Source organism: Phoca vitulina, unplaced genomic scaffold, assembly GCF_004348235.1.
Source record: "Phoca vitulina isolate PV1807 unplaced genomic scaffold, GSC_HSeal_1.0 scaffold22, whole genome shotgun sequence".
Classification (NCBI taxonomy): domain Eukaryota; kingdom Metazoa; phylum Chordata; class Mammalia; order Carnivora; family Phocidae; genus Phoca; species Phoca vitulina.
This window is the reverse complement of record NW_022589725.1, coordinates 45,288,996-45,310,615: the sequence shown is the minus strand read 5'-3', so window position 1 is coordinate 45,310,615 and position 21,620 is coordinate 45,288,996. Positions and strand designations below refer to the sequence as shown.

Below are 21,620 nucleotides of genomic sequence, written 5' to 3'. Positions count from 1 at the left end.
TCTTCGGGGGCGGGGGTGGTGGCCCCACCCCCCCCGCGTCTCCATAGCTACAGCCCGGTGACGCTTCCGCTTCCGCTTCTGCTCCAGGAGGCGGGTCCCCGCACGCGCCCCGCCCCGCCGGCTGCCAGCTCACCCTCCACTCCCGCCTTGCGGCTGCTGCCTAACCGGGGGAGTGGGAGGTTTTCGCACGTTCAAGCCCTGGTTTGAGGTGGGTCAAACCCTGGTGTTGAGTGACACAAACCCTGATAGGTTTGAATCCTGCCACTGCCATTTATTAGCTATGAGAATTGGGGAAATTAACCCCCAGGGCCTTGTTTTCCATATCTTAAAATCCTGTAAAGATGATGGGAGTACTGTATTGGGGGGTAGGCACCCCCGAAAGGCCCGCTACCTTGCTCTTTAGGGGAATCCTCAGAGTGCCTGTCAGACAGACAGCTGATTTCGAGGGGTTTCTTAGGCAGATGTTGTCCAGCAGGGTGCCGTGTGAGCTCCCTAGGAAGCTGATGGAGCCAAGGATGGCGCTTCCCCTGAAACAAGCATTTCTTGCTCTAGAGGCTGTGAGGAGGTCCCCCAGGGTGCTCTGCTCGAGAGGACTCTGAACTCATTATGATGTGGTAGGAAGCAAAAGAGACGGCCTCTCTCAGGCAGTCGGGACAGAGACGGGGGAAGACACCAAACCGGAGAAGAGAGCAAGGATCCTTACTTCTGAGGGCACAATCATTAGATTTGCTGTTTCAGTGGTCAAAGCTGCTGTTGTGACCTGATTGGTTGGTGAAATGGTTTGCTGTCATCCTTACTTCCCCCTCATGTTTACAACAAAGGTCATTAACTGAGGTAATTGGAATATACAACTTAGCTCCCTGGAGTTTGATCTGGCTGTAAGGATGTGAAGAGGCAACCTACAGTATATATCAAATAAATGGTAGCTAATTATTACTAAGTAAAGAGATATATAACTAACAGAGAAAGAACAATTATTGTAGACAGTATAGTGTCCTCCCCAACATCTGTTCTTTGATAGTGTGTAGCACCTAGTTTTTGGCTGGGATTGATTCAGGGAAAGTGTGTGATGTAAGGTATACAGTCAGTGACATTTGGTACTTCTGTTTCACATTTTGATTTAAGTGATAATGTTTTCTCTTTCTTTGAATATGATTGAAGAAACATACAGCCCTGATTGCTGTTGGTAGACATTTGCCACTATGAAGGAAGGCAGCCTGAGGACAAAACTGATTATCAGGAAAAAGGCAGAATCAAGAGAGTCAGAAGAATAAAGCTGGAGTGCTGATCAATCTATGATGAATGAGTCTATACATTATCTCTATTAAGTGAGCCAGTTAGCACTGGGATTTACTGTTACTTGTAACGGCATTATACATGTCTTGGGAGGAAAAGTTTGCCAACTTGAGAAAAACACAAATTATCTCTCTATAATGAGCTGACTTGAGAATATATCCATAAATCTGGACATTGTGCAGTGTTGTAAAATGAGTGACTTTCTTGGGGACTAGAAAGATAATCTTAAACAACCTTTTAAAAAAAAACTAGCAACTAACTCCTAAAAGCCATCAAACATTTTAATGTTTCTATGGCAGCAAACTAACTATTAAAGAAGAGTGAGTAAATAGTTTGGCAGGTAGAATTAGAAAAACTCAAGACTTTGAGAAGCGCTTGGAGAAAAGATGACTTTCTGTTGCCCTGTATATAACAGGCACTCTATGAATACTAAATTGACTCTATTAATTCATGTAGGAGAGGGTCAGTGGAATGGAACTTGAGTTCACCAATCATTTTTTTCCAGGTTTTGAGTAAGCTTAGACCTGCAACTACAGTGATATTTGTTCTATTAATATAAAGGATTCTAGCTATATTTTTCTGCTTCCAGTATGAGATCTGATCTAGGGTCATATTGCATTTAATTGTCATGTCTCTTTAGTCATCTTTAATCAGGAACATTTCCACAGACATTTCTTGGTCTTTTATAAAATTGACATTTTGGTTAATTCTTTTATATTTTTGACATTTTATCAACCCCCCCCCCCCCACAACCAAGCTCATAGCAGAGAACAGATTGGTGGTTGCCAGAGACAGGAGGTGGGGAGCGGGTAAAATGGGTAAAAGTGGTCAAAAGGTACAAACTTCCAGTTATATTATTTATCATGGGAATGTAATGTACAGCATGGTGACTATATTTAATAATACTGTATTGCATATTTGAAAGTTTCTAGAAGAGTGGTCTTAAAAGTTCTCATCACAAGAAAAGAATTGATTTTGTCTATGGTAACAGATGTTAATGAGACTTACCATGGTGATCATTTCACAATATATACAAATAGCGAATCACTATATTGTACACCTGAAAACTAATATATGTTATATGATGAGAGTTATATCTCAATTTAAAAAAAGAATTTAAAAATTGACATTTTTGAAGACTATAGTCCTCCTCACTTTTTATTTTATTTTTTTCAATTAACATTCAGTAAAATTGACTTTTCTTTTGGCATACAGTTCTTCGAATTTTAATATATGTACGGACTCATGAATCTCTGGGCTAGTCAAGTACACAACAGTTTTACTATCCCCCAAAATTCCTTCATTCTACTCCACTTTAGCCACACACTCCTCCCAAATCACTGGCAACCTCCATATTGGTTCTTTATCACTGTAGTTTTGTTGTTTCATGAATGTCATATTAATGGAAACATGCAGAATGAAACCTTTGAGGGTGCCTTTTTTTCCTAGCAAAATACCTTCGAGATTCATCCACGTTGTTTCATTTAGCAATAATTTGTTCCCTTTTGTTGCTAAATACTATTCATTACATGAATACACCATAATTTTTACCCATTCACCGATTGCAGGACATTTGGGTTTCTAGTTTTAGGTATGTATAGGCTTACTATAAACTTTCATGTACAGGTTTTTGTGTGAACACAAGTTTTTATTTCTCTAGGGTACATATTTAGAAGTTAGATTTGCTGGGCTCTATGGTAAGCATATGCTTAATTTTTTAAGAAACTGCCAAGATTTCATCCTGATCATTACACAGGACGTGGCAGAGAAGAAATGATCTTTTTCTAGGGACAGCCACATTTAGTGACCAACTGCCTTAGTAAGGTATGCAGACCAGGATATCAGGGAAGTGGTCAAAAACCTTTTCATGTTGATTTTTATGGAGGCTGTTTCAGTGCTTAAGAATACCAAATGCCTGTAGATGGCAGGGAGTACAGAAGATCCATTGAATACCTTGTCAGCCCATTGTGAATAAATTTTTTTGATAAATGGTGTATTATGGTCAAGTTGCAAATTGTCCAGAAAACCAAACACGTGTGACACATAGTGGTCTCAGGGATCACAACAGAGTGACTGTGGTTGGGTGCTTGGGCTGAAACAACAGCACCATAACCTGATTAAGTGTCATCAGTGATGAGGCATCATCAAGAAATAGGCTGAGGTGTGGGAGGGGGTGGGGTGAGGATGTTAAATGTCAGTCCGCCAGGAGACAGCCAGGCCAACTTTGGGCAGGAGTCACAGGTCTGGAATGCAGAGGCAGCCTCCACAGAAACAGAGCCCTTCCCTCTGTGCCTTTTTTGTGATGGTGGATGTGTTGTCATGTCTGGTATGATGATGGCTGCAGGCAGGAGGATAGTAGCAACCAGAGCAGTGTAGGCCCAATTAGCAGCTTGATTCTGAGCAGTCTCATCGGAGAATGGGCCCTTTCTGTGGGCATCTACATGAGGGCCCCAGAAAGTTAGGTCAGCAGCTGTAATTTGTTTCCACAGTTCATGACCTCAAAAAGGGGTGTCTTTAATCTGCCAATCTGTAGTTTTCAAAGTGGCAAACCAGATATCTAGGCCACTGGAAAAAGCCCAAGAGTCAGTAAGCACAAAGCAAGGTTCATCAGGCAGTATTAGCCAGAGCTCTGAGAAGGACCTTGAGTTCTCTCCTCTGGGTGCAGGTGCCATGTCCATTTTTGGTGTTGCAGTGCTGGCACTGAGATTGGACAGTGGCTGCAGTCCAGTGAAAACTACTGAGTTTTTGCTTAGCCAAACCAGGCTCAGAATTTAGGGGAATCTGTGAATTGAGGGTCCAATGAGCCAGTAAAATAGTTCACATGACTGAGTGGATGGCAAAACTTTCCTCAGAGAGATAGCTGCCTCTTTTTTTCTGTGAAGTCTGGATGTCTGTGGGGCCAGGCTGGCTGTTCTTGAACATATCATTTACATTTGATAATGTAGCAAGGTTTTGTGAGCCCTGTTCACATTTTCAGTCATAGAGTTTGAGTTGAGTCATCCAAAAATGGGATATTGGGCCAGAGATTTATAAGGCTTACATGGGTCAGTCATTCAGTTTTGACCACAGCTCTGTAGCAAGCTAATAGCTGCTTTTCAGAAGGGGTGTACCTGGTAACCCTGACAGGGAGACACTGAGTCAAAAACCCCAGAGGCACTTCCACATGGAGGCTGCCTCCCTTCCCCAGAAGCTCTCGTTAACAAAATCATCAGTCACAGAGACTTTTGGTTCCAAGTGGTTATTAGAGATATGGAGCCCCCAAGGTACCAAGCATGCCACCCTGCTGTGCAGCTTCCAGTGAAGTCTGTTGTTTCGCACTACACTCAAATGATATCGGTTTGTGGGTTAGCCAGTATAAAGGACCACGTCGAATGCCCAAATGAAGCATGTACTATCCCCAGCTTCCAAAGAGCAGAATAAGGCTTCCATTTTGGGAGAGGGAAGCAGAGACAGCAGTTTTTCCTTGACTTTCAGGAGGATTGAGCCCTGTGAATCTGTTTATTTGATTCACAGTTCCAAAAAACTTTGTTATCAAGCCCCCGACTCTTATTGGGATTTACCAGCCTTCTCTATTAGAAGGGATGTGTTACTCCCCATCAAGGCCATTGAAGTTGAGGCTTCTAACTGGCTAACCACCCAAATGCACATCATCCCTATAGTGAATGCTTTGGGGCACGAGAGGGTGAGGCATTTGCATTAAATCTTAACCCACCCACTGGTAGCAAATGGTAGAAGAGTTTGTCCCACTAGCACATTTTTATGTGAGGCTCTTTCTTATTGGGATGATGCCCTCTGGCGCTTGTAGGATGGGGAAGTACCAGCATACAACCCATCAGTTCCTACATAACATTCAGATGTAGAAACAGTAGTAGCTAAATCAACTGAGAGCACCCCTCCTGTAAGGTCGCTTTAGCTTCCTTCCTGCATGATGAACCATGTCCAGACTCTATCAATTGATGTGGGTGCTCTCTCCTTACAAGAGTCCAGGTAGGATGGCCATAAAAATTTGAGTCTCTCACTCTTGAGGTTCCCTAGCATATTCAGGTAGATACATATAGACTTATATATTCCTCTTGCAGAGAGGAGGACCTTCGCCCAAACCTTGGTCTTTTTTTTTTTTAAAGCATCTGGGTAGAGGGAATGGATGGGAAGAGAGGGAGCGGGAATGAGAAGGGAAAGAGCAGCTACATGCCAATAAACAAGGCTTTATATTACATTTTGTTCTGAGTGGAGTGGTGGCTGCTTGGAGCTGAACCAAATGAATGTCTAATGTTTCTGATCTTTTAAAAGCTCTAGATCCTCATTGCTGACACCAGCAATCCTGTGCAACACCAGCTGCACAAGATCTTTGAAAAGACAGTCCAGATCAAAAACTGTAAGGGCCTCTGCCTGAAAGATGCACAGAAAAGTGAGAAATCCAAGCAGAATTGCCTCTCTTTCTTTTCTTTTTTTTTTTAAGTAATCTGTATACCCAACGTGGGGCTTGAACTCATGACCCCAAGATCAAGAGTCTCACGCTCCTCTGACTGAGCCAGTGAGGCACCCCAGAATTGCCTCTCAACACCTTATATCTTATGAACTTTCTAACACACTTCTTAGTTTTAGAAGGTTTTTTTGTAGATTACTTTTCCCCCTGGATTTTAAAAATTTTTTTTATTGTTATGTTAATCACCATACATTACATCATTAGTTTTTGATGTAGTGTTCCATGATACATTGTTTGTGTATAACACCCAGTGCTCCATGCAGAACGTGCCCTCTTTAATACCCATCACAAGGCTAACCCATCTCCTCCAGCCCCCTCGCCTCAAGAACCCTCAGTTTGTTTTTCAAGGTCCATCGTCTCTCATGGTTCGACTCCCCCTCCGACTTCCACCCATTCATTCTTCCCCTCCTGCTATCTTCTTCTTCTTTTTTTTTTTTTTTTTTTTAACATATATTGTATTATTTGTTTCAGAGGTACAGATCTGTGATTCAACAGTCTTGCACAATTCACTGCGCTCACCATAGCACATACCCTCCCCAATGTCTATCACCCAGCCCCCCCATCCTTCCCACCCCCCACCACTCCAGCAAACCTCAGTTTGTTTCCTGAGATTAAGAATTCCTCATATCGGGCGCCTGGGTGGCTCAGTTGGTTAAGCAACTGCCTTCGGCTCAGGTCATGATCCTGGAGTCCCGGGATCGAGTCCCGCATCGGGCTCCCTGCTCAGCGAGGAGCCTGCTTCTCCCTCTGACCCTCCCCCCTCTCATGTACTCTCTCTCATTCTCACTCTCTTAAATAAATAAATAAATCTTTAAAAAAAAAAAAAAGAATTCCTCATATCAGTGAGGTCATAGGATACATGTCTTTTTCTGATGGACTTATTTTGCTCAGCATAACACCCTCCAGTTCTATTCACGTCGTTGCAAATGGCAAGATCTCATTCCTTTTGATGGCTGCATAATATTCCATTGTATATATATATATATATATATACAATGTGTATATATATATATATATATATATATATATATATATACCACATCTTCCTTATCCATTCATCTGTCGATGGACATCTTGGCTCTTTCCACAGTTTGGCTATTGTGGACATTGCTGCTATAAACATTGGGGTGCAGGTACCCCTTTGGATCCCTACATTTGTATCTTTAGGGGTAAATACCCAGTAGTGCAATTGCTGGGTTGTAGGGTAGCTCTATTTTCAACTTTTTGAGGAACCTCCATACTGTTTTCCAGAGTGGCTGCACCAGCTTGCATTCCCACCAACAGTGTAGGAGGGTTCCCCTTTCTCTGCATCCCGCAAACATCTGTCGTTTCCTGACTTGTTAATTTTAGCCATTCTGACTGGTTTGAGGTGATATCTCATTGAGGTTTTGATTTGGATTTCCCTGATGCCGAGCGATATTGAGCACTTTTTCATGTGTCTGTTGGCCATTTGGATGTCTTCTTTGGAAAAATGTCTGTTCATGTCTTCTGCCCATTTCTTCATTGGATTCTTTGTTCTTTGGGTGTTGAGTTTGATAAGTTCTTTATAGATTTTGGATACTAGCCCTTTATCTGATATGTCACTTGCAAATATCTTCTCCCATTCTGTCAGTTGTCTTTTGGTTTTGTTGACTGTTTCTTTTGCTGTGCAAAAGCTTTTTATCTTGATGAAGTCCCAATAGTTCATTTTTGCCCTTGCTTCCCTTGCCTTTGGCGATGTTTCTAGGAAGAAGTTGCTGCAGCTGAGGTCGAAGAAGTTGCTGCCTGTGTTCTCCTTTAGGATTTTGATGGACTCCTGTCTCACATTTAGGTCTTTCAACCATTTGGAGTCTATTTTAGTGTGTGGTGCAAGGAAATGGTCCAGTTTCATTCTTCTGCAATTGGCTGTCCAATTTTCCCAACACCGTTTGTTGAAGAGACTGTCTTTTTTCCATTGGACATTCTTTCCTGCTTTGTCGAAGATTAGTTGACCATAGAGTTGAGGGTCCATTTCTGGGCTCTCTATTCTGTTCCATTGATATGTGTCTGTTTTTGTGCCAGTACCATACTGTCTTGATGATGACAGCTTTGTAATAGAGCTGGAAGTCTGGAATTGTGATGCCGCCAGCTTTGCTTTTCTTTTTCAACATTCCTCTGGCTATTTGGGGTCTTTTCTGGTTCCATACAAATTTTAAGATTATTTGTTCCATTTCTTTGAAAAAAGTGGATGGTATTTTGATAGGGATTGCATTGAATGTGTAGATTGCTCTAGGTAGCATTGACATCTTCACAATATTTGTTCTTCCAATCCATGAGCATGGAACGTTTTTCCATTTCTTTGTGTCTTCCTCAATTTCTTTCATGAGTATTTTATAGTTTTCTGAGTACAGATCCTTTGCCTCTTTGGTTAGATTTATTCCTAGGTATCTTATGGTTTTGGGTGCAATTGTAAATGGGATCGACTCCTTAATTTCTCTTTCTTCTGTCTTGTTGTTGGTGTATAGGAATGCCACTGATTTCTGTGCATTGATTTTATATCCTGCCACTTGACTGAATTCCTGTCTGAGTTCTAGCAGTTTTGGGGTGGAGTCTTTTGGGTTTTCCACATAACGTATCATATCATCTGCAAAGAGTGAGAGTTTGACTTCTTCTTTGCCCATTTGGATGCCTTTGATTTCTTTTTGTTTTCTGATTGCTGTGGCTAGGACTTCTAATACTATGCTGAATAGCAATGGTGATAGTGGACATCCCTGCCACGTTCCTGACCTTAGGGGGAAAGCTCTCAGTTTTTCCCCATTGAGGATGACATTCCCTGTAGGTTTTTCATAGATGGCTTTTATGATATTGAGGTATGTACCCTCTATGCCTATACTGTGAAGAGTTTTGATCAAGAAAGGATGCTGTACTTTGTCAAATGCTTTTTCTGTATCTATTGAGAGGATCATATCATTCTTATTCTTTCTTTTGTTAATGTATTGTATCACGTTGATTGATTTGCAGATGTTGAACCAACCTTGCAGCCCAGGGATAAATCCGACTTGGTCATGGTGAATAATCCTTTTAATGTGCTGTTGGATCCTATTGGCTAGTATTTTGGTGAGATTTTTTGCATCCATGTTAATCAAGGATATTGGTCTGTAATTCTCCTTTTTGATGGGGTCTTTGTCTGGTTTGGGGATCAAGGTAATGGTGGCCTCATAAAATGAGTTTGGAGGTTTTCCTTCCATTTCTCTTTTTTGGAACAGTTTCAGAAGAATAGTTATTAATTCTTCTTGAAATGTTTGGTAGAATTCCCCTGGGAAGCCCTCTGGCCCTGGGATTTTGTTTGTTGGGAGATTTTTGATGACTGCTTCAATTTCCTTAGTGGTTATAGGTCTGTTCAGGTTTTCTATTTCTTCCTGGTTCAGTTTTGGTAGTTGATACATCTCTAGGAATGCATCCATTTCTTCCAGGTTATCTAATTTGCTGGCATAGAGTTGCTCATAATATGTTCTTATAATTGTTTGTATTTCTTTGGTGTTGGTTGTGATGTCTCCTCTTTCATTCATGATTTTGTTGATTTGGGTCCTTTCTCTTTTCTTTTTGATAAGTCTGGCCAGGGGTTTATTAATCTTGTCATTCTTTCAAAGAACCAGTTCCTAGTTTCATTGATCTGTTCTACTGTTCTTTTGGTTTCTATTTCATTGATTTCTGCTCTGATCTTTATTATTTCTCTTCTCCTGCTGGGTTTAGGCTTTATTTGCTGTTCTTTCTCCAGCTCCTTTAGGTGTAGGGTTATGTTGTGTACTTGAGACCTTTCTTGTTTCTTGAGAAAGGCTTGTATTGCTATATACTTTCCTCTTAGGACTGCCTTTGCTGCATCCCAAAGATTTTGAATAGTTGTGTTTTCATTTTCATTGGTATCCATGAATTTTTTTAATTCTTCTTTAATTTCTGGTTGACCCATTCATTCTTTAGTAGGATGTTCTTTAGTCTCCATGTATTTGAGTTCTTTCTGACTTTCCTCTTGTGATTGAGTTCTAGTTTCAAAGCATTGTGGTCTGAAAATAGGCAGGGAATGATCCCAATCTTTTGGTACCGGTTGAGACCTGATTTGTGACCTAGGATTGATTGATTCTGGAGAATGTTCCATGGGCACTAGCGAAGAATGTGTATTCTGTTGCTTTGGGATGGAATGTTCTGAATATATCTGTGAAGTCCATTTGGTCCAGTGTGTCATTTAAAGTCTTTATTTCCTTGTTGATCTTTTGCTTAGATGATCTGTCCATTTCAGTGAGGGGGGGTGTTAAAGTCTCCCACTATTATTGTATTGTTGTCGATGTGTTTCTTTGCTTCTGTTATTAATTGCCTTATATAACTGGCTGCTCCCATGTTAGGGGCATAGATATTTACAATTGTTAGATCTTCTTGTTCGATAGGCCCTTTAAGTAGGATATAGTGTCCTTCCTCATCTCTTATTACAGTCTTTGGTTTAAAATCTGATTTGTCTGCTATAAGGATTGCCACCCCAGCTTTCTTTTGGTGTCCATTAGCATAGTAAATGGTTTTCCACCCCCTCACTTTCAATCTGGAGGTGTCTTTGGGTCTAAAATGAGTCTCTTGCAGACAGCATATCGATGGGTCTTGCTTTTTAATCCAATCTGATAGCCTGTGTCTTTTGATTGGGGCATTTAGCCCGTTTACATTCAGGGTAACTATTGAAAGATATGAATTTAGTGCCATTGTATTGCCTGTAAGGTGACTGTTACTGTATATTGTCTGTGTTCCTTTCTGGTCTATGTTGCTTTTAGGCTGTCTCTTTGCTTAGAGGACCCCTTTCAATATTTCTTGTAGGGCTGGTTTCCTTTTGCAAATTCCTTTAGTTTTTGTTGGTCCTGGAAGCTTTTTATCTCTCCTTCTATTTTCAATGACAGCCTAGCTGGATATAGTATTCTTGGCTGCATATTTTTCTCGTTTAGTGCTCTGATATATCCTGCCAGTCCTTTCTGGCCTGCCAGGTCTCTGTGGATAGGTCTGTTGCCAATCTAATGTTTCTTCCATTGTAGGTCACATATCTCTTCTCCTGACCTGCTTTCAGGATTTTCTCTTTGTCTCTGAGATTCGTAAGTTTTACTATTAGATGTCGGGGTGTTGACCATTTTTATTGATTTTTGAGTGGGTTTCTCTGTGCCTCCTGGATTTTGATGCCTGTTTCCTTCCCCAAATTAGGGAAGTTCTCTGCTATAATTTGCTCCAATATACCTTCTGCCCCTCCCTCTCTTTCTTGTTCTTCTGGGATCCCAATTATTCTAATGTTGTTTCATCTTATTGTATCACTTATCTCTCGAATTCTGCCCTCGTGATCCAGTAGTTGTTTATCTCTTTTTTCTCAGCTTCTTTATTTTCCATCATTTGGTCTTCTATATCACTGATTCTCTCTCTTCTGCCTCATTTATCCTAGCAGTTAGCGCCCCCATTTTTGATTGCACCTCATTAATAGCCTTTTTTATTTCGACTTGGTTAGATTTTAGTTCTTTTATTTCTCCAGAAAGGGTTTCTCTAATAACTTCCATGCTTTTTTCAAGCCTAGCTAGTATCTTAAAGTGATCATTCTGAACCCTAGATCCTACATCGTACTAATGTCCGTATTGAGTAGGTCCCTGGTAGTAGGTACTACCTCTTGTTCTTTTTGTTGAGGTGATTTTTTTCCCATCTTGTCATTTTGTCCATAGGAGAATAGATTAATGAGAGAACAAAATGCTAACAGGGTAACAATGTCCCCAGAATATATACTCTAAACAAATCAGAAGAGACCTGAAACCGGGGAAAAGAAAGGGAAGGAAAGAAAAAAGAAAAAGAAAAAAAAATAAAAAGAAAAAGATAAAAACAAAGAAAAACAAAACAAAACAAAAAAAACAGAATATGATCAAATATGATCAGGCTGGTGCATAGATCTGTGCCACACACTAGATTTTGGGTGTATTTTGGTCTGTTAGAAGAAAGTGCCTCCCAAAATTTAACGAAAGAAAAACATATATATGTACAAAAATAAGGGTTGATATGATGAAGGGATGGAATATGACTGTAAAGATGAAAATTATAAAAAATTTTATAAAAGGAATTGTTAAGAAGTTGTTTGAAAAGAGAAAGAAGAGGATTTAAGAAAAAAAGAAAAAAAAAAGGGAGAGATTGTGATCAGGCAGGAGAGTGGAACAAAACCATACAGTAGAGATTTAGGGTATATTTTGATCTGTTAGAAAAAACTATCTCAAAATTTTAAAGAGAGAACAACTTATATATATATGCCAAAAATAAGGGTAACTACTATGAAGGGATAGAATATGACTCTAAAAATGAAAAATAAAAATGTTTTTTAAAAAAGGGATTGATAAGATGTTGGTTGAAAAAGGGGAAAAGAAAAATTCAAAAAAGAAAAAGAAGACTGTTAAAAAAAAATTAACTTTGAAAGACTAAAGAATCATGGTAAAAAAGCCATGGATTCTTTTTTTTTTTTTTTAAAGATTTTATTTTTTCATTTGAGAGAGAATGAGATAGAGAGAGAGCATGAGAGGGGGGAGAGTCAGAGGGAGAAGCAGACTCCCTGCCGGGCAGGGAGCCCGATGCGGGACTCGATCCCGGGACTCCAGGATCATGACCTGAGCCGAAGGCAGTCGCTTAACCAACTGAGCCACCCAGGCGCCCCAAAGCCATGGATTCTATGTGCATTATTCCCCTAGCACTGGATGTCTGCCATTCTCATTGATTGGTAAACTTGGTCTTGGCTGGCTGTTCTCGCTGATCTTCTGGGGGAGGGGCCTGTTGCGGTGGTTCCCAGATGTCTTTGCTGGAGGCGGAATTGCCCGTCTCTTGCTGGTCCGGGCTAAGTAATCTGCTCGGAATTGCTCTCGGGATCTTTTGTTCCCTGCAAGCTTTACGTACAGCTTTGGAGGCTGAGAGTGAAAATGGCGGCCTCCCAATCTCTGCCCTGGAGGAGCCGAGAACTCGGGGTCCCGCTCCTCAGTGAGCCCCCAGAGAAAAGCAGTCAATCACTCCCATCTTCCTGGTCTCCGGCCGCACTCCGTGCTCACCTGGCCTGTGACCGACTGTTTCTATCTTTGGCATCCGACTCGGTGTGGAGTCTTCAAACCCAGCAGATCCCTGAGGTGCACTCCTGTGCTGCTCCTCCTGGGGGAGGAAGGGGAGTCTCCCCGGATCTGCCACTTGTTGGGTGTCTGCTGGAGGAGCAGTGGCCCGACTGTGCCGTGGATCACGGTTTATGGCAACCCTGAGCTGAGAGCCCGCACCTCGGTCTGTCTCTGCAGCCAGCTTCCCCGCTCTGATACCTGGGAGCTCTGCCGCACTCAGGCACCCCCGTTCTTTCTGTGACCCCGAGGGTCCTGAGACCACACTGTCCCACGAGGGTTCCATCCCCCGCTTAGCCACTGGAGTGACGTCCTCAGTGGAGCAGACTTCTAAAAGTTCTGATTTTGTGCTCTGCTGCTCTATCACTTGCCAGAAGTGGCAGAAGGAGCCCCCGCCATATATCCTCCCGAATATCACCTCGGATTCACTTCTCCGCATGTTCTACCTTCCAGAAAGTGGTCGCTTTTGTGTTCAGAGAGTTGTTGCTATTCTTTTCTTCGATCTCCTGTTGAGTTTGTAGGCGTTCAGAATGGTTTGATCCCTATCCAGCTAAATTCCTGAGACCAGATGAAATCCAGGTCTCCTACTCCTCCGCCATCTTGCTCTGCCCCCGGGTTTCCAGATATTCTTAACTCCATAGTAAAGACATATTTAGATTTTAGAAAGATTATCTTTTATATTTCACATTCTTTGGGCTGATGAGTTCATGTATTTAAGACATATATTAGCATAATGAGACTATGACCAGTTTAATGATGTGTTTCTTTCCAGTTGTACAGGTTACTCAGGTTCATTAGTGAACATCTGGAAAATACAGGAAAATCTCAAAAAGAAAATAAAAATCACCTTGAACGTATAATAGAAATAGAAAATAGGGGCATTGTCTTCGTGTTTGTCAATAATACGTGGTATGTTACTGGGCACATTGAATGCTAGATGGAGACTGCTTTGTCTCAATCAGCACTAGTCACATAATATAATTTGAGGGTATTGAAAGGCCCTACCTAAGTAAATAGATCTTCTTCACCAGTTGCCATAGTGCCACCATTTCCTTCTTATGTGGTTTAGATGACAAAGGTGGGGCATTATTTCCAGAAGGGCCTCATTACAATACACTTGTTATTAGGGTTCTGAGTGACATCTGATCTTTTTTTTGTTAATACATTAGCAAGTTTTAGTTCAAGAAATTAGTTCTTGGCTTATTAGAGCCTCAGCTGTATTTGTTAAAGTAAGTATGAATCTTGTGTACTTATTTATAAATGGGCATAAGAAACCAAGGCCTGAGTTTAAGGTATTGTTCAAAGGCCATAAAATGGCTAGTGGCAGAATCGGGACCATAACTGAGGATTCTTTTTTTTTAATTAGAAAAAATTATTTATTTTTAAAATTCCAGTATAATTAATGTGCAGTGTTGTATTAGTTTCAAGTGTGCAATATAGTGATTCAACCATTACTCAGTGCTCATCATAATAAGTGTACTCTTACTTCCCATCCTCTATTTCACCCATCCCCCCACCTCCCTTCTAGTAACCATCTGTTCTCTATAGTTAAGAGTCTGTTTTTGTCTCTTTTTTTCTTCGATCATTCGTTTTGTTTCTTAAATTCCACATATAAGTGACATCACATGATATTTGTTGTCTTTCTCTGACTGGCTTATTTCACTTCACATTATACTCTCTAGACCCATCCAAGTTGTTGCAAATGGTAAGATTTCATTCCTTTTTTATGGCTGAGTAATATTACTGTGGGTGTGTGTGTGTGTCACATCTTTTTTTTTTTTTTTGAAAGATTTTATTTATTTGAGAGAGTGAGAGAGCACAAGCAGGGGGAACAGGAGAAGGAGGGGAAGAAGCAGGCTCCTGCTGAGCAGGGAGCCCAGTACGGGGCTCAATCCCAGGACCCTGGGATCATGATCTGAGCTGAAGGCAGATGCTTAACCATCTGAGCCATCCAGGCACCCCATATATACCACATCTTTGTCCATCTGTGGATGGACACTTGGGCTGCTTTATTGTCTCACAGTTCTGGAAGCCAGAAATCCAAAATTAAGGTGTTTACAAGGTTAGTTTCTTTTTTTTTTTTTTTATTTTTTTTTATTTTTAAGATTTTATTTATTTGCGAGAGAGACAATGACAGACAGAGAGCATGAGAGGGAGGAGGGTCAGAGGGAGAAGCAGACTCCCCGCTGAGCAGGGAGCCTGATGTGGGACTCGATCCCGGGACTCCAGGATCATGACCTGAGCCGAAGGCAGTCGCTTAACCAACTGAGCCACCCAGGCGCCCCACAAGGTTAGTTTCTTCAGAGGGCCATGAGGGAAGGATGTATCCGGGCCTTTTTCCTTGATTTGTAGATGGGCAGCTTCTCCCTTTGTCTTTTCACATTGTCTTCCCTCTATGTATGTCTTTGCAGCCAAATTTCCCCCTTTTATAAGGACACCAGTCATGATCAAATTACTCTAACCGTATCTTACATGACCTGAGCCAATAAGTGTCTCCTCATCTGTGGAAAGAATAGAATTAAGATAACATGGTTTCAGAATTTCTAACCCATACTACTGTGAGAAATAAACCTACTATATAGACTTTAAAATTTGCTTCTTTTGTTTGAGGGTACATAGACAAAATATTATGTTCAAAAGTTACTTGGGTCACTTCATCAGTGTGGTTTTGTTATTCATTTGAGATACGGTTAGAGTAATTTGTTTCTATTACATTTTTAATTTCCCATCCATGTGAAACGTTAACATAGTTTTGAAAGTCAGGACTCTTAAAAAAAGGCATACTCAGTGCAATAGTTAATTTTATGTGTCAACTTGATTAGATTATGGGATGCCCAGATATTTGGCTAAAAGTTGTTTCTGACTGTGTCTGTGAGGATGTTTCCAAATGAAATCACCATTTGAATTGGTGGACTGAGTAAAGCACTTTGCCCTCCCTGATGTGGGTAGACATCTTCCAATCTGTTGAGGGCCTGAATAGAATAACAAGGCTTAGGAAAGAAGATTTCAACCCTTCCTGCCTGACTGCTTGAGCGCGGCACTGATCTCCTGGCCCTGCACTCCTGGTTCCCAGGCCTTTAAACCGAGACTGGAATCTCTACCATCATCTATCCTATTAACATCTGGCATTACTGGGGTACGTTTGTTACTATTGATGAACTGATATTGATACATTATTATTAACTAAAGACCATAGTTTATATTAAGGTTCACTCTTTGTGTTGTACATTCAATGAATTTTGACAAGTGTATAATGAAATTCATCTACCATTACAGTGTCATACAGAACAGTTTCACTGCCTTTTTTTTTTTTAAGATTTTTATTTATTCATGAGAGACAGAGAGAGAGAGAGAGGCAGAGGCAGCGAGAGAAGCAGGCTCCCCGCGGAGCAGGGACCCCGATGTGGGACTCAATCCCAGGATCCTGGGATCATGACCTGAGCCGAAGGCAGACGCTTAACTGACTGAGCCACCCAGGCGTCCCTCACTGCCTTAATAATCCCTTGTGCTCCATCTATTTCTCTCTCCTCTCTAGAGTATGTGACTCTTGATCTCGGGTGGTAGGTTCATGACCTATGTTGGGTGTAGAGATTACTTAAAAATGAAATCTTTTATTAAAGATTTTTTTTTTTTTTTGAGGGAGAGGGAGAAGCATGTTCCCCGCTGAGCAGGGAGCCCTAGGCAGGGCTCAATCCCAGGACCCTGAGATCATGACCTGAGCTGAAGGCAGACGCTTAACCGACTGAGCCACCCAGGTGCCCCCAAAATAAAATCTTTAAAAACAATAGCACACTCTACTGACTGAGCCAGCCAGGTAACCAGTCATGGCTTAACTGGGGAAAGGAATCAGCCATCACTATAGAAATGAGATTGCCTACCCTGTGGAGACTGAGAAGCTGAGGGCCTCTGACAATACTGTAATAATATTTGGGCCTAGAATGTTGCTACTTCCAGTAGCAGGGATTGGGCCATAATTTGTGACCTTCAGAGTTAACTGACTGTGTTAGGAACACACTGTAATCTGTGCAAACTGACCTGCCTTCTATGCTTCATGTGTTTTCCTTAGGGTTTTCTCCTTTTTTAACTTTGAGATTTTTCCTTAACCCTTTGTAGTCTTTTTAAAACAAGGCTTGTCTCAGCTATAATCAGGAGAAGCAAAGGAGGAATTTTTGGCAAGCAGTTGAACCAGACTATGAAGGGAAGGGGCAAGTCCCTGGAGCATTTTAGTTGTGGCAGTGGGAAGCAGAGTGAGAGATCCTCATGGGAAAAGGGGGACCCAGGGTAGAGAATTGGGGCTCTTGGTCAGTTTCTTTTTGGTTTTTGGAGAATCTCATTCCAGGGCTAAAGGCATGGAAATTTTATGTTTTATTAAGTGAAGCCACATTCATTTGTATCTTTGCTTCTATATGACTTACTTTTCTGGACCTTTATTTTTCAGTCCCTTTCAGGCCCTTTATCTTTCAGAAAACTAGGTTCAGGTAGTTTTATGGGTTGTCAATCTCCCTTTTAAAAGGGTCCCAGCCAGGCACCCCTATAGTGAACAGCTTTTATTTATTTTTATTTTTCTTTTTTTTTAAATTTTTTATTGTTATGTTAATCCCCATACATTACATCATGAGTTTTAGATATAGTGTTCCATGATTCATTGTTTGTGCATAACACCCAGTGCTCCATGCAGAACGTGCCCTCCTCAATACCCATCACCTGGCTAACCCATCCTCCCACACCCCTCCCCTCTAGAACCCTCAGTTTGTTTTTCAGAGTCCACCGTCTCTCGTGGTTCGTCTACCCCTCCAATTTCCCCCCCCTTCATTCTTCCCCTCCTGCTACATTCTTTTTTTTTTTCTTTCTTAACATATATTGCATTATTTGTTTCAGAGGTACAGATCTGAGATTCAACAGTCTTGCACAATTCACAGCGCTTACCAGAGCACATACCCTCCCCAGTGTCTATCACTCAGTCACCCCATCCCTCCCACCCCACCCCCCACTCCAGCAACCCTCAGTTTGTTTCCTGAGATTAAGAATTCCTCATATCAGTGAGGTCATATGATACATGTCTTTCTCTGTTTGACTTATTTCGCTCAGCATAATACCCTCCAGTTCCATCCACGTCGTTGCAAATGGCAAGATCTCATTCCTTTTGATGGCTGCATAATATTCCATTGTATATATATATATACCACATCTTCTTTATCCATTCGTCTGTTGATGGACATCTTGGCTCTTTCCACAGTTTGGCTATTGTGGACATTGCTGCTATAAACATCGGGGTGCACGTACCCTTTCGGATCCCTATTTTTGTATCTTTGGGGTAAATACCCAGTAGTGCCATTGCTGGATCATATGGTAGCTCTATTTTCAACTTTTTGAGGAACCTCCATACTGTTTTCCAGAGTGGCTGCACCAGCTTGCATTCCCACCAACAGTGTAGGAGGGAGTGAACAGCTTTTAAAAGATAGAGGTAGTGTCTCTTTCTGAAGAAGATGTCAGGCATGTTTACTGACCGTTATAAAGAATTGAGGCTTTTTAAGCTCAGGTCCTCACTGGTATTATAGTCCATGGCTAGGAATTTGTCTTTATACTGCCCTATGAGAGTTGGGGGTTTAGAGAAACACTGATACTCTGGCTATTGCTATTGTCGTGAATTTAAAAAGTCCTTGGACTCTGACCTAGGAGTCTAGTGTCTTCTGTCAGCATCCATAAAACTGTGGCAGGCTTACTTAGTAAGCTTGTGAGTAGGGTAAAATCACAAACCCTCAGTTCTTGACATATGGCATTCAGATCCTTTCTGCCTCAGTCTAACTTCAGTCTAACAGACACTGGTATCATGCAGGCTTCAATCACCTCTGCACAGGTACAGCCTGATGGCACGTTGCCAGGCCTGTGCTGTTGTACTTCTCACTTTGTGCCCTAGGGGTTCTCCACAACCCCTTTGTGGTGAGAACCTGCTCAGCACATAGGCATGCAGAGGTGGGTAGTGCAGGAAAGCAAACACCCATGGAACCATACAGGATGGTTCCATACAGAAGGATGATATTTTCATTTACTGAACTGGCAAAGACTGTGGGAAGAGCAGGATTGGGGGAAGATCAGGAATTTTGTTAATTAGTTGAGTAATTGTGTGCTATATACTATTGGATGATCCAAAGATAAATGAAATATAGTCTCTTCTCTCAAGAAAAAGTAGGGAAAATAGAAACCATCCAGAAACATCAGTAATTGTGTAGGATATTTGTAGGTGCCATTGAAATCCAAAGGGAGAGGTCACGAGGGCAGTTGGATATGTAAGTCTCAAGTATGGGGGGATATCCTGACTCCTACTGGAAAATAGGTTGAGAGCATTTATAGTTTGATTTCAATCAAGTAAGAGGCAAGGTCTTCTGCTTCCAGTAAATTTGAGCCTTGAAAATAGTGGAACATGTTTGCAACAGTTGCTGAAAGAAGTTTGATAGGAGTTTATAAGTGAGGAATGAAAGGACTACAAAGAGGCAGTGAGTTTTCAACTGAAATTAGAAGAAAGTCATGAGTCTGACAATAATTTTTATAATTTCTATCTAGCAAGTCTTACTCAAAATAGGAGGGGAAAATGGATAGTGGAGTCAAGACAAGGGAGAACTGTACAATTTTATAGTTTCATAAAGTGGGCCTGGAAAACAGTAAAGGAAGGGGATTTCAGCATGGTGATTAAGGTATACCTTTGGAAGGCCAAACCATAGAGCCCAAGTTAGGTAATGAAACCAAATGGAGATGAGGATAGGGAAAGAAAGAGGGATTCATACAATTGATATGCAAAGAAAGCAAAGAGGGGGTTTCTTAAGAGTGTGGGAATAATAAATGTTGAAAAGAACACTGATCTCAGAAGACAAATCTCAAGATTTGGGATGTTGGCGTGGGGTAGAAGTGGAAACAAATTTAGAGAAGTCATATAGCTTGCCTAAAGTCACAAAATTTATAAACAGAAGACCTAGGATTAAAACCCAGTTTAACTCCAGAACCTGTATTAAGGGTTATATATATTTATTTTAACTTTTATTATGTAAACTTTTAAACATATATAAGGCATGAATGTTCATGTACCCCCATCACCCAGCTTAAACAATTATCAGCTCATGACTGGTCTTGTTTCATCTGTTTTTCTCCATTTACCTACACATGCCTTTTTTTGGGTAATATTTTAGAGCAAATTATAGATATGATCATTTCTGTCCTAAATACTTCAGTGTTTCAAGGCCTATACTCTTTAAGGTTATTGTTCCTATTTCACAGATGAGGACACGGGATCAGAGAAGATTAAATAAGTTGCTCAAAGCTATGGAGTAGTAAAGTCGTTCAGAGACAAAGTTAGTTTAGTTATTATCTGAATCATCACCTCTTTTCCTTGATTGCTCTTCCCCAGGTTGGTGTGGCCTAGGAAAGCACAAGTTCCATATCCAGTATTTTAGGGATCTTTGAGCTAAGATTAAGTACATTCATGTGCACAGGCTCAAAATAAAGGAAAAAAGCAAGCATTTCAACTTTTATTAGTTTGGAACTTCTGTTAGGAGCAAGGGATTCAAACTTTTAAAATGTTATCGGTCTGCTTTATCACAGCTTGTCTTTATTAAAAGGTAGGAAAACTTATTATCCTGATTCTACGTGTATAACTTTAGTATAAAACAAACTGCATCCATGTTAGGTCCTATATACTTTTAAAATATATTGGTTTCATTTGTAATTATAATGATTCCTAATAAGATCAAGAACCGTCCCACTTGCAGCCATGAAGGTCCCTACCATGTCTGTCTTGTTTAATGTTTCTTCGTACCTGGGATGGCCTCACACCGTGTAATGCACATAGTTGATTCTCAAATATTTGTCCATTAAGTGTACTTTATCTAATCCTAAGAAGAGACTTTGGTAATTATTGTGACATCTTCCTATCTAAAATTGTGTGTGGTATTTAGACATTGTGTATGATTTTAAAATTTGGACGAAAAGAAAAAAGCATTTCTGAAGAACTGGACTAATGGTTAAAAACAAAATGGTATAAACAGTGCAAACTTTTTTGGGGGAAGAGGGATGGGATGGTTGGAATTTTAAGAAAGGATAGTGTCCTTCAGTGTGAATAGCTGTCTTCTAGGTGGTTGCAAGCTAGTTCACTTCCTTCATTGCCTTCAGAACATTTGGGGAGTCTTTTGTTTGAAAACTTGTATGTATACATTTTAGTCCAACACTATGAAGGATGAATCAAATGTAGCATGTAATGTGTTATAAAAGGTGATAGGTCCCTTGCCTTATCATTCTGTACTTCATTTCTTCAATTTGTGTGACTGTATTAGCACAGGCTGAATATAGTCTACTAAATTCAGTAATGAATACAGTTCTAGAACCAATGATGATTCCAGTCTACTGGTTAAAACTCTACGCCTGCTAACTACATAGAATTGATACACAGAATTGAAACAGAGACTTTTTGATCATCAGTTCCCAAATTCAGTCTCCTCTCCTTCCGAGGTGCTTGTCCAAGTACCCAAACCGTGTTTTCATCTTTTGGTCCAGGATTTTGTCCTAATCTAAACTAAAATCTATACTAAATTATTCTTTTGTCAATCCTTGGACACCTGGCTCCCACAAGAACCTGTTATTCAGGTTTTTGTTGTTCTACACAAGCCACCACATTCTTTACATAAAGATGCTATTGTTTATTTATGTAAATCATAGGTACATATTGATGGTCCTTGACCTACTTATACATA

General features: G+C 40.7%; 1 long non-coding RNA gene across 3 annotated transcripts in view; it reads left to right on the top strand.

Moving 5' to 3' along the window:
• The first annotated feature begins 96 nt into the window (after nt 1-96).
• The window catches only part of LOC116641756, a 268,059-nt gene continuing 246,535 nt past the window's right edge, over nt 97-21,620 (top strand). For all 3 annotated transcript variants that reach the window (XR_004301241.1, XR_004301242.1, XR_004301240.1), the window contains exon 1: nt 97-208. This is a non-coding gene — a long non-coding RNA (uncharacterized LOC116641756). The remainder of the gene's footprint in view (nt 209-21,620) is intronic.